A 15,128-nucleotide genomic window follows, 5' to 3' on the forward strand; every position below is an offset into this window, starting at 1 on the left:
CTTCTGTAAGATCTCTTCCACTTCTAAATCTTTTAAAAATATTTTATTCCTGTATTTTGGCCTCAGATAATTTTTATTTCCAAATATGTTTTTTTCTTCTTTCTTACTAAATGAACTATCTGTGGTGTCAATTAACTTTTTTTTAAAAAAAGAGGAAAAAAAGTATTTCAGCAAAACCAAACAAGAGATTAACAGTGCCTGACACTATATGCGATATTCCATACTCATAGTCCATAACCACTGCAAAGAAAAAAAGGAGGTGAATTTTCTCACCAAGTTTATTCTCAGGCCAAATTTATTGATCACTAATACAGCATTAACTTTCATTTTCCCTTAGTTCTTTCCATGAATATTGTTGTAGTCTTTATGTATATGATTTTCTTGGTTCTGTTTATTTTACTCTGAATCAGTTCAGATAAGGTTTTCATGCTTCTCTGAATTCTTCATATGTGTCACTTCCTATGGCACTTATACTACAATTTATTTTTTTCTGCCTCTAAATCTATAGCCCAGTAAAATGCGTTATTATCCTTAGCCCTCAGCCCTACCAAAAGTCTCCATGAACTCCAGCACACAGGATCTAGAGGTGGACTCCACCTTAGAGATCCTCTCACCACTATCCCATTAATCATTTTACTTTTTTTTTTCCTGTGCTTTGACTAAAGTCAAAGGTAGTAAGTACATTCAAATCCCAAGCATCTGATTCCAACTGTAGTAAAATCAGATGACTTGAATTTTCCCCTACTCTAAGTACTGAGGACACCTAAAGATAAAAGATTCCTTATCTCCAAGCAAACAAGGGCTTCATTAGTTAAGTCCTGACCCAGACCACACTCCAAGAGCTAAGGACACAAGATCACAAAATTCAAAGGGACATTAGAGATGGCCTATGCCAACTTCTTTCAACAGATAAAGAATCTGAAGCTTGGGAAAGTGACCTGCCTAAAGTCAAATAGGTAATAAGCATTACCTAGACCACTCCAAGAGCCAAGGACACAGGATCATGGAATTTGAAGGGTCATTAGAGATGACCTATTCCAACCCCTTTTAATGTATAAGAAATCTGAGACATATGGAAAGTGACTTACCTAAAGTCACATAGGTAAAGAAACAAAAATCAGAGGAATAAATAAAAATCAGAGGAAGGATTTAAATCCAGGTCCTTAGACTCTACAATCAGTATTCTTTTTACAATACCTACCACTCTTATTTCCTTATTCTGAGACAGAAATCACAAGGACTTTCTCACTTGATTGGGGAGGAAGGAAGGAGGTAACCCCACCCAAACCAACTACTAAGGTAACGCTGGCCATTTACAGTAAATAGATGTTTGTGGAATGAAAGAATGAGAAGGACCTTGGGATTCTTGTTTTCCTTAGTAGGTATGTCTCCTCTTTTTCTGTCTAATAAAGTAATTTATGTGAGTGCCCTTAGATTTAAGGGGGAGGGGGAGAAACTCTATGTTGATCAGTCCTATTTGAACAGAATGAAATACAAATCAAAGTGTAAGGGGAAAATGTCTTCAGGAAGGCAAATAAAGAAAGGATTAGCACCATTTCTCATGTGTCAGAAGACTTAAATATGCTTAGAGTTAAATGCACGAAGTCAATGGAGAACACTGAGGCCTAATAGTCACAGGATGTCAAGAATATGTTTCAGATTAAAATTCAAGAGGAAACATCCCAAATGAAAGAAAATCTCAGTTTCAGTTCCTCTTGTAATGTGGTGTGATGTTTTTAAATGGATAGAGTGAAGACAGTTTTATGGCTAAGGTGTCCAAGATAGTAGAGGCAGCTGTGGAGAAGTGTCTAAAGAGCTAATGATGAGGCCAGGAAGAGCTGGGTTCTAGGTCTGCTTTTGATCTATACTGTCTATGTGACCTGAGGCTACATATTATCTAGGCAGCTGTCCATTATTTAAGTTGTAGAGATGTCAGCTCCCTTTATAGAGTTTCCTTACCCAGGAGTTCTCTAGCATAGGACTTCCATAGCATTCCCAGCTCCGAAGAAAGACTTCTCTACCACCCCCACCCCACGAGGGATCTGCCATTTGGTTGATTTCTGTTGGGAGCTGAAAATCAGAGCAGGAGGACAGGCTGTAAAACTCTGCTGCCTGAATGCAACCCAAACAAAATAACTTGAACATATAACCATATTAATTTTATCTATGAAGAATAATTATACTTTTACTACTTGAATTTTTAAGTAATGAGTGTGAAGTCTTGAACCACTCAAGTTTAGAGATATTTTTTAAATGTGGTTTTGACAGTAGCTGTTATTTTTGTGAGTTCAAATTTATTAAAAAAAAAACCCTGAAATTTACAGTAAAGCAAATCTTTTTAAAATATTGTTTTATTTTTCCCAATTACATGTAAAGACAATTGTCAACATTCATTTTTATAAGATTATGAGTTCTAGACTTTTCTCCCTCCTCTTTCCCCCTCCCCAAGACAGCAAGTAATCTGATATAGATTATTCATGTACAATCATGTAAAACATTTCCATACTGGGGCAGCTAGGTGGCGCAGTGAGTAGAGCTCTGGCCTTGAAGTCAGGGAGATCTGAGTTCAAATCCGGCCTCAGACACTTAACATACTTCCTAGCTGTGTGACCTTGGACAAGTCACTTAACCCCAATTGCCCTGCCTTGCCCCCTCCAAAAAAAATCAAATATTTCCATATTAATCATGTGAAAGAAGAAACAGAACAAAAGAAAAAAAAAGAAAGTGGAAATAATATGCTTTGATCTATATTCAGACTCCATCAGTTCTTTTTCTGAATGTTGGTAGCATTTTCCATTATGAACCTTTTGGAATTGTATTACTGAGAAGAGCTAAGTCTATTATACTTGATTATCACACAGTGTTGCTGTTACTGTGCACAATGTTCTCCTGGCTCTGCTTACTTCACTCAGCAACAGTTCATCTAAGTCTTTCCAGGTTTTTCTGAAATCTACTTGTTCATTATTTCTTATAGCACAATAGTATCCCATTACACTCAGACAGCACAACCTGGTCAGCTATTCCCCAATTGATGGGCATCCCCTCAATTTCCAATTCTTTGCCATTACAAAAAGAGCTGCTACAAATATTTTTGTACATGTAGGTCCTTTTCCCTTTTTTATGAACTCTTTGGGATACAGACCTAGTAGTAGTATCGCTGGATCAAAGGATATGTACAATTTGATTGCCCATTGGGCATAGTTCCAAATTAAAGCAAATCTATCTTTAGTATAGACCAGAGGTCCAAAACTTATTTGGCCTACCACCCCCTTTTAAAAAAATTATTCAGTGCTCCCCGGAAATCTACTTTCTTTAACCCTTTAACGATTTTTTAAAAATGTACATCATTTCCAAAAATATAATTTTTAAAAATGACACATCTTAAATTTAATAATTCATTGTAAATTGGGGGGGATTCTGCATTGAAACTTTGATGATGCAGTATTGGATCATGTAACTGTATAGCATCATATTGTAAACAAGTCATTACATGAACATATTCCTGCTGATGCATGCTAGACTTCCCTACAATGTGCAACATGCTCTCCTGCCAACACTTGCTTGTTAAGACCTGTAGGTGGACTTGACCACTGATCAATTATAACTTGCATTTTGTTTATTTGTTTGGAAAATAATGTAATCACTAGAACGTTAACTGTTAAACAACAGATGAAACATGCACAGTTTTTCAAATTTTTCTTCTCTTCTCTTCTTTCCTTGTGCTTCTACCACCTCCTTACTTTTATTCAATGCCCCCTAATTGCACTTGAGGTTACTACTGTCAACTGGGATCATTCCAGTTTCCCCCAAGGGTGGTATCACCCACTTTGGAAGCCTATGACTCTTGTATTCAGAGCTGGAAGAGAAAGAGCAGACCTTATTTTGTCATTGTGTCATTTTTCAGTTGTGTCTGACTCTTTGTGACCCTATTTGAGGTTCTTGGCAAAGATACTGAAGAGGTCTGCCATTTTTTATAGGCGAGGAAACTTAGGCAAAGACAGCTAAGTTACTTGCCCAGGGGTCACACAGATAGTAAATGTCTGAGGCCAGATTTGAACTCACAAAGATGAATCTTCTTGACTCCAAGGCCAGTATTCTATCTACTACACCATCTAGCTACCCTTCCTCTTTATTTTACAGATGAGAAAAGTGAGACCCAGAGAAGCTAATTCATATATCCACTCAAGATCACTAGCATAGTAGGAGAATTGGCAGTTGGAACAGATCCTCTAATTTCAAATACAGTGCTCCTTACACCTCACCACATCTGCATTCTATATTCAAAATTCAATAATAAACATTTAGCTTCATACAGTTTAGGGCTGGAACAGACTTAAGAGATCAAGTCAAATATTCACAAAATGTGAGAGTTAGAAGGGACCTCAGAGACTATCTTGTTCAACCCATATCTAAACAAGAATCCTTTCTACAGCAAGTGATTTTATAGCTTTTATTCAAAAACCTCAATGAATGAGGAAACTTTTGAGTAGCTCTAATTATTAAAAAGGTTTTCACTATGTTGTCTATGTCAGATACGTATATCCAGATGGGTTGTCTAAATGTGTGTAAAAGGAAGACATGGAGAGATCTCTTTGGAATCTTGCCCACCCTTACCTTGAGGAGACCAGGAGAAGGAATATGAGGTTGGGCACTCTTTGCTCCAGTGTCTGAGAGGTTAACTGAATTTAAATGATATCTATCTACCCCCCCCCACTAAATATTGTTAGTCAAGGGACATAATTTTCAGATTCAGAATAAATGCCACTAGCTTCCCTAGTCATTATCCCTTCAAGATAGGGGAGAAGGTAACCTTTAGCTTTCCTTTGCCTTCCCATCAAATACTAGTTACACCAATAGCATTCTTCCCTTCCCATCAAAAGCTAGTTACACATGAAACCATCACAAAAAGAACAGCAACTAAATCCATCTATCTAAATAAATAACAGGTAGAAATTGGAGAGGTTATATAGATTCAAATATACTCGAAAATCCATAGAGAGAATCAACGTTCCCGCCTGGAGTGAGGCATCTTAGTTAAAACCAAGAAAGGTATCTGATCTCCCCCAAGGAGAAATTCCCCAATGTATCTAGTAAGGAAATTTGAAATTCACAGACATGTTTGAAGATCTGGCTTCCCCTTCTTGCTGCCTTCCAAAGTCTATCTCTATCCAAATGTCTGAAGTCAGTCCCCAAGAGAACCTGGCACCATGCTTGTCTTCTCAAAGACTGCATGAAGAATTCTTCTCCTCTCTAAAGCCCTCCCACCAACTCCTCCCCTCACGCAGTCATGCAGCATTCTCTCAACTAATTAGGAGAATATCATGCACAATGCCCTGGGTTGTGCTTGGCTAGAAACCAGGGTTACATCTACATCAAACATACATCTGCTTCTATCGCTTCTTCTCATTGCTCCTACTTTTAGGGCCTAAAACAGAACAAGGCTAATCTATCCTTCCCATGACAGCCCTTCAAATACTAACTTCCCTTCTTCAGACTAAACTTCCTCAGTTCCATCAATCCAACTTCACATGCTTTGTTCTTCAGTTCTCTCATCAACCTTATTGTCCTCTTCTCAGCTCAAACTTGTCTTTATCTTTCCTAAAATGTGGAGACCTAAAATGAAAGTAAAAGCTAGAAGTGCCTGCCCCAGTACCTGCCCCAAAGCCAGCCCCAGACAAGCCTTTCAGCTCTTTTGGCCTGCAAGGCCTTCCCTAGCACTGGCCCTTCCTAAAATGAGCGTCTCTCCACCTTCTACTCTGGGCCTTATTCTAATCCAGGATGATCTTTTTTTCCTTTTATGCTTCCCTTGCTTTTCCCTGCCCCCACCAGCCTGCTTTTCAGCTTCCTTTTGTGTGTTGTCTTCTCCCACTAGATTGTAAGGAGGGTAGAAGCTGCCTTTCTTTTTCTTATTTATATTCCTAGCACAGTATAGTGCATGGCACATAGGAGGGGATTAATAAATGTTTATTGATCAACTGAAGCCTTTTCATCTCTCCTAAACCCTCCCATGACATCCCTTTGCCCCATGCTCTCAACTGAGAACCTAGTATCACACTTCACCAAAATAAAATACAATAAAAAATTTGAGGCTATTTGACAAAAGCTTCCTCTTCTCCCTTTGTCCTCATTCCACCTCACTTAGACATCTTGCCCCCACCATTTTCTCCTTCACTCTGGTCCTGGGTAAAGAAGTGGCTCTTCTCTTGCCAAGACCAGCCTCTCTGTGTGCGCTCTTGATTCCATCCCTTCCATCTCCTTAAACAGATGATTCTTATCATCATTCCCGCTGTCATCTTTCCCTCACTCTTTCTCTACTACAAACAAATACAACCAAATCTACTCATCTTTGAGGAACCTTCACTTTATCATACCATCCCCTCAAGACATTATTCCACATTTCTCTGCCCCCTTCTTGGTAAAACTTTTTGAGAAAGCTGTCCATAGTGTAAGCCTCTGCTTCCTTTCCTCTTAATCTCAGCAATCTAGCTTTTGATCTCATTACTGAAATTTTTCTCTTTAAAGTTAACATTTATCTCTTAACTGGCAAATCTAATGGCCTCTTCTCAAACATCATCTTTCTTCTGGCCACTTACAAACAGTAGATAGAACACTGGACTTGGAATGAGAAAAACTGAGTTCACATCTAACCTTAGACATTTACTAACTGTGTGACCTGGGGCAAGTCACTTAACTTCTGTCTATCCCAGTTCCTTCATCTGTAAAATGGGGATAATAATAGTGCCTAACTCCCAGGGTTGTTGTGAGGATATAATAAGGTAACCGTAAAGCACTTTGAAACTTTAAGGTGCTATATAAATGCTGTTATTATTACTAATATTATTAATTATTGCTATGAAATTACTTGATATTATTATCAATAAACAATACGATGATGATGATGCACACCTCCCACATGAACTAGGTGGACCCCTATTCACTCTATGTGCTGGTTTTCCTATTTTAATCTGCCATCATACTCCAGGACTAGGATCCCAGAAAAAGAACGCCCCGTGCATTTATATTCAAACTCTGAAAACCACTTTCCCATTCACCACTTCAGCTCTCCAGCCCCCATTGCTGTAATTCTATTTACATAAAACTTTTAGATCTTAAACCAAACTATTTACTTAATGACATGGCAAAATAACAATAATAACATTGCAGGTACTTACATATTAAAGCAAATACAGAAATAGTAAATACATCCTATTTCACACATAAATGTTGGTTATATTCCCTCTCCACTGCACTCAGTATCTGTGAGGGAGAGTGGGTACAAACAAAAACCTAACAAGGAAGCATGTGAGAGAGGAAAACCAGTGTACTTAAGCTAACTCACAACTCTGGCATTGTAAACTTCACTGTTCTGTTTCTGTCTCAGGAAGTGTCCTCAGAACTCCTTAAAAAATGCAGCTGCTGTATTGAATACTTGTTTCTACTGCTAAAATGAATTTTGATCCAAACTGTGCTTGACTAACACCTCCCTGGGCATAACGTCTCAAACCATAGTAGTCCACCCGCTGGGTGATTGATTTTCTCCTTCCAAATTATTCTTCTGCTCTGCTGGCTTAACCCTACTCATCACTTCAGGCTTCAGCTAGCTAATGTAGTTCTGAAATCTGACCTTTGACTTCTCTTTCTCCTCATATTGGATTCAAACTCTGTTCTTGCTGTGAACAACCACATTATCTTATGGTTAGTAAACAAATTTTTATCTTACATTTACATAGCGCTTTAAGGTTTGCCAAGTGCTTTACAAATATTGTCTCATTTTCTCATAACTCTGGGGGAGGATCCCCCATTTTGGGGCAGCTAGGTGGCACAGTGGACAGAATGCTGGATCTGTTGTTAGGAAGATGTCATCTTCTTGAGCTCAAATCTGGCCTCAAACACTTACTAGCTGTATGACCCTGGGCAAGTCACTTTACCCTGTTTGCCTCAGTTCTTCATCTGTAAAATGAACTGGAAAAGAAGTGGCAAACCACTCCAGTATCTTTTTTAAGAAAACTCCAAATGGGGTCATGAAGAGATGGACACAACTGAAATGACTTGAGGCTTAAGGAGAAACTTGGGAGTTGAAGTCCAAACAAGCTGTGGGGAAGGAAGTGCAGGGGGAGTGTCCAGGGCAATAAAAGAAAGTTATAATAAGAGCAGCAGAAATAAAATAGTCTTTGATCAAAAGCATGAAGAAGAAGGGGGGTGGTCCATCAATGGCCCCTCAAAGAGGCTACTCTTACTCTTGGCATACCCAGCTTCAGCTCTCTGGTAATATCTTCTAGTCATTGTGGGAAATGACTAAGGTCTCAGCTCTTCTAGCAGAGTAGTCCACCAGCCCTTCACACTGGGGCCCTGAGCTGGCACCTCTAAAACTTTTTCACTGACTTCTCAAGTTAGGACTGTGAGCCAGCCTGCCATGAGGGCAACTCCAACATATAAGTGATCCACACTAGAGTTGCCTTAGACAAGGGCTAAGAGTTTTATAGCAAGGATCAGGTTCTTCCTCAGGACCGTCTGATTGATTTTACATAGCTAATTCTATAAGCAAACAGGTGCCAGGGATTGATCAGCAAGGTCCCAATATGTAAGATTCTAGGTGTGGAATATCCCCTATATAGAAGGTTCCAAGAATGGGGAAAGATATAGGTGGCAGGAATAGGGAGGCCTCCAGAGTAGTAAAGGCTGCCTACTGCAAACAATAAATATGTTCCAGAATTTTGCTGAGAATAAAAGTCAGGCGCTTATACTACTAATTGGTTATTGTAGCAGGAGCACAGAGAAGAATGTAAGACCACCAGAATAAATTTTATTCCATGACTACAGTAACAGGGAAAACAAGAAAAGCAAGCTTCCCAGGGGAAACTTTTCAAAGTAACTGAATACTCTTTTCACAATAGTGAAAACAAAAGCATCTACTTTCAACACTCAGGGAGTTAATCAAACACCCTCCTTCAAAAGTAAACAAGATAAATGATAATCTGATAAAGTTTCTTTATATTTGTATACAAATATATTACTGGAGCTAGTTCTGCTTCTTGCAGCCTTGGGAGACTTAAGATCTTAAGATCATAGATTTAGAGCTGGGAAGGATATCAAAGGCCAGCTAATGAACCTCTTCGTTTTACAGGTGAGGAAACCGAGGCCCAGGGAAGTTAAGTGACTTACCCAAGGTCATATAGATGTAATGTTAATCTGGGTGGGACTTTTTTTTTTTTTTTTACTGTTTTCTCTTTTAGAATGCTTAAGTGATCAAGTGGCTTTGATTAAGTCTTGCTAGGTGCAAAGCCCTAGGCCTACACCTTTTTGCTGATTAGGGTGAAGCCTTTGGGCCCTAAGAAGGGTATATAAACTCAAAGGTTAGCATTTTGTTTGGGGCTCTCACTCACTGGAAGAATGTTGACATGGAGACTCTGGGTAGCCACTGGAGCCCACCCCCCTACTCCCACTTTGAAAAAACCCAGATGTTGGTGCTTCTCTGGTAACTATGTATTGTGATTTAGTCTGTTTATATTGTCTCTGTAATTTCTGTTTGTATTTGCTCTGAAGTTCAGGGTGTTGGCTTTCCCCCCTGAACTAAGTGAATGATATACATATGTTTGATTAAACTGAGATTGTTAACCCCTTAAAGTTGCTTTCCTTAGAAAAGCGGATCAAAGAACGTGTGCTAGCAGCCTTCCTGTGTGCTGGTATTGTTGGTCTTTCACCCCCACAGCAGCTGCTAGCAATCTTGTTGTTACAATAGGCAGTAAGCATCACAGGTGAGATTTGAATACAGCTTGGCCATCTTCAGACCAGATCTCCTAGCATGACATCTTGCTACCTCCTCCATTTAAAGGAACAAAGCCTTGTTCTCCTTTTCCACAAAAGTCTTATAAAGATCTGTTCAAACATCATTAGTGGGGAAGCATATGATCGCTTCCTTGTCCTCCTAGAGTTCTTTTCATCTTTTGACACTACAGACTACCTCCTCCTGGATCTTCTTCCCATCCCCTTAATATAGGCATTAATCAAGGAATTTGAAGCTCTTCTTGTCTTTCTCTATATTTTCTCTCTTGGTGAGCTCATCTCCCACATGGACTTTAGCTATCATCACTATGTTGATGACTCCCAAATCTAATCTTCAGCCCTGACCTCTCTCCCAAGTACAAAATTATTGTTTTCAGTTGTCTCGTAGACATCTCTAGGTCTCAGTTTCCTCACTTGTAAAATGAGAGGGTTAGAGCCAATTTTCAAAAAAGGGAACAAAATTTGAAACTGTAGGCCAATGAAATTGACTTTGGTTCCTAGGGAAACTCTTGAAAAGATCATTAACAACATGACTGGTAAATATCTAGAAAAGGAAATGACGATTACAAAGAACCAAGAAATGTATCGAGCAATTTATTAAACACCTACTAGTCCCTATATACTAAGTGCTAGAAATACAAAAAGAGGCAAAAGATAGACCCTGACCTCAAGGAGCATACAGTCTAATAGGGGAGATAACATGCAAGCAAATATATGCAAAGCAAGATAAGCAGGATAAATAAGGACAGTTAACAGAGGGAAGGCATTGAAATTAAGAGAGATTGGGGAAGGCTTTCTATAGAAGCTGGGATTTTAGTTGGGACCTAAAAGGAAGTGAAGGAGGTTGGTAGTTGGAGCAGAGGAGGGAGAATATTCCAGGCATGGGGGCAGCCAGAGAAAATGTCTGGAGCTGAAAAATGGAGCGTATTGTTCATGGAACAGCTAAGAGGCCACTGCCACTGGATTGAAGATGTTATGGAGTAAGGTGTGAGAAGACTGGAGCCAGCATGGCTTCATCAATATTAAGTCACATCAGACTAAATCTTATTTTCCTTTTTGTCAGGATTACTCAAGTAGTAGATGAAGAAAATGTTGTGACCATACTTTACCAAGATTTTAGCAAAGTTTTTGATAGGGTATCTTATATGTGCTTATGAAGAAGATGGGGAAATATGAATTAGGGAGTAATATAATCAGATAGATTCAGAACTGGTTGGATGACTGGACTCAAAGAGTGGTTGTTAAAGTTTCAGGAGGTCTTCACTAGAGGACTCAAGAGATCTTAATTTGCCCAGGTGTGGCTTAACATTTTTATTTTTGACAAGGATAAAGTCATAGATGGAGTGCTCATCAAATTTGCAGATGACACAAAGTGGGGAGAATAGCTAACACTCTGGATAAAAGAGCCAGTATTTAAAAGGATTCTTCATAGGTTACTAGAGCATTGGGTTAAGTCTAAGAGTTGAAATTCAACAGAGCTAAATGTGAAGTCCTGAACTTGGTTGCAAAGAAATCAACTCCACAAATATAGTGGGGTCTATTCTATCTGGAAGGATCTGGTTATTTGAGAGAACTGAAAGTTCATTGTGTGTAAGCAATGTGCCGGAACAGCCAAAAAGGCTAGTGCAACCTTGGACCACATTGAGAATCGTAGCTTGGAACATAACATGGAACAGGGCTTTGATAATCTCACCATATTCCCTTCCTGTCAGACCTCTTATTATGTTTAGTCCTGATCACCATGTTTTGAGAAGGACATTGATAAACTAGAAAGCGTCCTGAGAAGGGTGACCAGGATGGTGAAAGGCCTGGAGTTCATAACATTTGAGTATTAGATGAAACCACTACATTTGTTGTCCCTGGAGAAAAGAAGACTGAGGAGGATGTAATAGACATGTTCCAGTAACTGAAGGGCTGGTATAAAGACTAGACTTGTTCTATTTGGTGTCAGAGAGCATAACCAAAAGCAGTGAGTGGAAGCTGATGTCAGGAAAAACATTCTAACTATTAGAAGTGTCCAAAGGCTGTCTTGAGCAACAGCGTATTCCCGTTCTCCCTTTAAGCAGAAGCCAGATGATCATCTGTTAGGTATGAGGTATGGTAGAGTGGAAACTCCTTTTTGTATGTGTTAGATTAGATGGCTGCCTATGTCTCTTTGAACTCTCAAATTCTGTGATTCTGTAACTCTGTGGTCCCTTCTAGCTCCATATCTATGACCCTATCAGCTTTGTCTGATTAACCCACCAGCACTTCAAACTCAACACATCTAAGATTGATTCCTCATCTTTTTCTGAAAACTTGCTTCAATCTCTGACTTCTCTGTCACTGTCAGTAACAGTACAATACTACCAGTTGTCTTTGAATCCTCTCTTTCTCTTTCACTCCTTGTATGTGATCATTTACTATGTTCTGTCAAGTTTACTTTCAGAATATTGCACAAATCAGGCACTTCCTCTTCCTTCCCACTACCACCACCCTAGTTCAGAGAAAAGAAAGAAGGAAGGAAGAATGAAAGAAAGAAAGAGAGAGAGAGAGGGAGGAAGGAAGGAAGGGAGGAAGGAAGGAAGCAAGGAAGAAAAGGAAAGAAGGAAGGAAGAAAGGAAGGGAGAGAGGGAGAAAGGAAGGGAGAGAGGGAGAGAAGTAGGGAGGAAAGATGCAAAGAAAGAGGAAGAAAGAAAGAAAGAATGGAGGGAGGGAGGAAAGGAGAAAGGAAGAAAGAGAAAAGAGGATCATTGAAGCATTTTTTTAAAATGTAGAGAATAGAACAGGAGGAGGATCAGAAAGAAGGACAGACAAATAGGATACTTTTGAAAGCTATAATTTGCAATTTTTTATATACGTAAAAAGAAAAGATCTGTGGTTTCATGTACAATTCTGTTTTTCTGTTCTGCTGTGTTTATGTGTATACACACACATACACAGATTCATTTTATTTGGTATTTAAATTCAGAATAAAAATACACTTAAAAAAACTAAAGTCAGCAGAATAATACCTGTAGCCCTTCTCACAATTTTATGAAGCTCAGATAAGATAATGCATTTAAGACATGTAGTAAACCATACAACACTAAATAAATGTCAGTCAGCAGCAGCCACAGCATCTCAACACCTCCTTCCCTCAGTTGCCTCTTTCATCTAATTAGAGGACTAGATGGCAGATCAATAAATTCCTCTCACAACTTCCCTTTATAGGGGTCTCAGAATTTTCCAACTAACTTCATTTCCCATCAGCTTCTCTGCTTGGTTTTGATTCCACGAACATCATGTCCTCACCTATCCCCTGGTGTCCCTGTTCTCTCCCATCTTCCTCTCTTCGGCTTTCCTCAGTTTATTGTCTTCCCCCATTAGATTGTAAGTTCCTTGAGGTCAGGGGCTGTCTTTATTTTTTTTAAATTTGTATCCCCAGCCTTTCACACCTGATCTGACACATAGTAGGTGTTTAATAAATGTGTATTGACTATTGACTATCACTATTATCATTATTAAAAAGATATTTCAATGGATACATGATTTGATGGATGTTGGTTCTCCCTCCACTGGTGTAGATTACAACCTTTCCATATCTGGTCCATTCATCAGTGTTCATTAGTAGAACTACCCTGTGTGCTGGAGACATGTCTAGGTCCTGTCACACTTTGTGGACACCCGTGGGACCTAAGCTATTCTGCCTCATTCTGACCACAAGGCGAGACAACCTCTGTTTTTGATCATGCATGTCTTGGTGATATCTTTTATGCTTGGCCCTTCACTCAAATCATTGCTGGTAACATTTTATGGAGCCTTCTTAGACCCACCTGATGTCTCTCAATTGCCCTTTAGGTTGCCTGCAATTTTAATTCTTTAGAGAACATGGGTTCCACATTTCATAGCCATGTGAAATCAGTCGTGAAAATGTATTCATGCTATATCAATTGCAGTATATTCATGTTAAAAACAGGAGTTTTTGTAAATGTAATCCAGCCCTTCTTAATAATAACAGGTAGCATTTTTATAGCACTTTACCAGCATCTCATTTTATCTTAACAACAACCCTGAGAATTAGGTACTAGTTTGATTCCTATTTTATAGTTGAAGAAACTGAGGCAGACAGAAGTTAGTTGAGTCACCTGCCTGGAGTCCTACAGTGAATCATGTATGAGACTAGATTTGAACTCAGGTCTTCCTCACTCTAGGCTCAGAGCTCTTTCTACTGTTTAATTTTGTTTTTTTTTCAATTAACTTACAGTATCTCATTTGATCTGTTTCTTCTGTTCTCTTCTGGAATGAACTCATTGTCCATGTGTAATGAATACTTGATGTATGTGTACTGATGGACTAACTGAATGGGCAGCTCATCTACTTGCATGTCATGGTCTGAACAATAGGCATTCTTCATCTATTTGTTTTCTCCTATATAGATAATTAATCCAATCTCTTTTGTGTGGTTATAGATACCATTTAGGAAACTATTCTGGGGTTTGATGCTATCGGTATACTATCAGCTGGTTTTTGTTTTGTTTTGTTTTGTTTTTAGTATTTCGAGGGTTTATTTAACACAAATAAAAATGTGCAAAGCTCTTTACTCATTTTCTTCACTCCTCAATATAGCGTTTGGATTGATGATCTTGATGGCGAGCAGAGCTGCTCTCTCAACAATAACTTTCTGATTCTTAGAGGATACATTGTGAGCGATCTCAGCACAGGAAGCTTTGTTGCGCATTAGGAGCACCTCGAGCTCTTTGACGTTGTACACCAAAAACTTCGTGAATCCGCTCGGTAGCATGTGTTTTGTCTTCTTATTGCTTCAATAACCAATATTGGGCATCAAGATCTGGCCCTCGAATCGTCTTCGCACCCTGTTGTCAATGCCCCTTGGTTTACTCCAGTTTCTCTTGATCTTGACATATCTGTCGGATTGGTGCCAGATAAACTTCTTGGTCCTCTTCTTGATGATTTTAGGCTTCACGAGGGGTGTGAGGGCAGGCATAGCGCCAGTGAAGAGAGCGACCCCTCCACGGGAAGTGCCGACAGAAAGAGAGTGAGAGAGAAGGAAAGACGTAGCACCACTATCAGCTGTTAACAGGAACATCCGGAAGATGTAACCATTAAGACAGCTGGGTGGTATGGCAGATAGAATTTTGTACAGAATGACAGGAAAACCTGAGTTCAAATCTCAGCCCAGAAATTGACTAGCTGTGTGATACCAAACAAGGTACTTAATCTCTTTTAGCCTGTTTCTTCATTTATAAAAAATAGTAATAGCACCTAACTCACAGGGTTGTTGTTATGAGGATTAAATGATATATTGTATATTAAATGTTTCATAAAACTTACAAGGTGATATAAATGCTAGTTATTATTAAGTT

The 15,128-nt window shown here is 39.0% G+C and overlaps 1 pseudogene; it reads right to left on the reverse strand.

The window, feature by feature from the left end:
- Positions 1–14,313: 14,313 nt before the first annotated feature.
- On the reverse strand, positions 14,314–14,749 carry LOC118839529 (annotated as a pseudogene).
- Positions 14,750–15,128: the final 379 nt, after the last annotated feature.

Source organism: Trichosurus vulpecula, chromosome 2 (genome assembly GCF_011100635.1).
Source record: "Trichosurus vulpecula isolate mTriVul1 chromosome 2, mTriVul1.pri, whole genome shotgun sequence".
NCBI lineage: Eukaryota > Metazoa > Chordata > Mammalia > Diprotodontia > Phalangeridae > Trichosurus > Trichosurus vulpecula.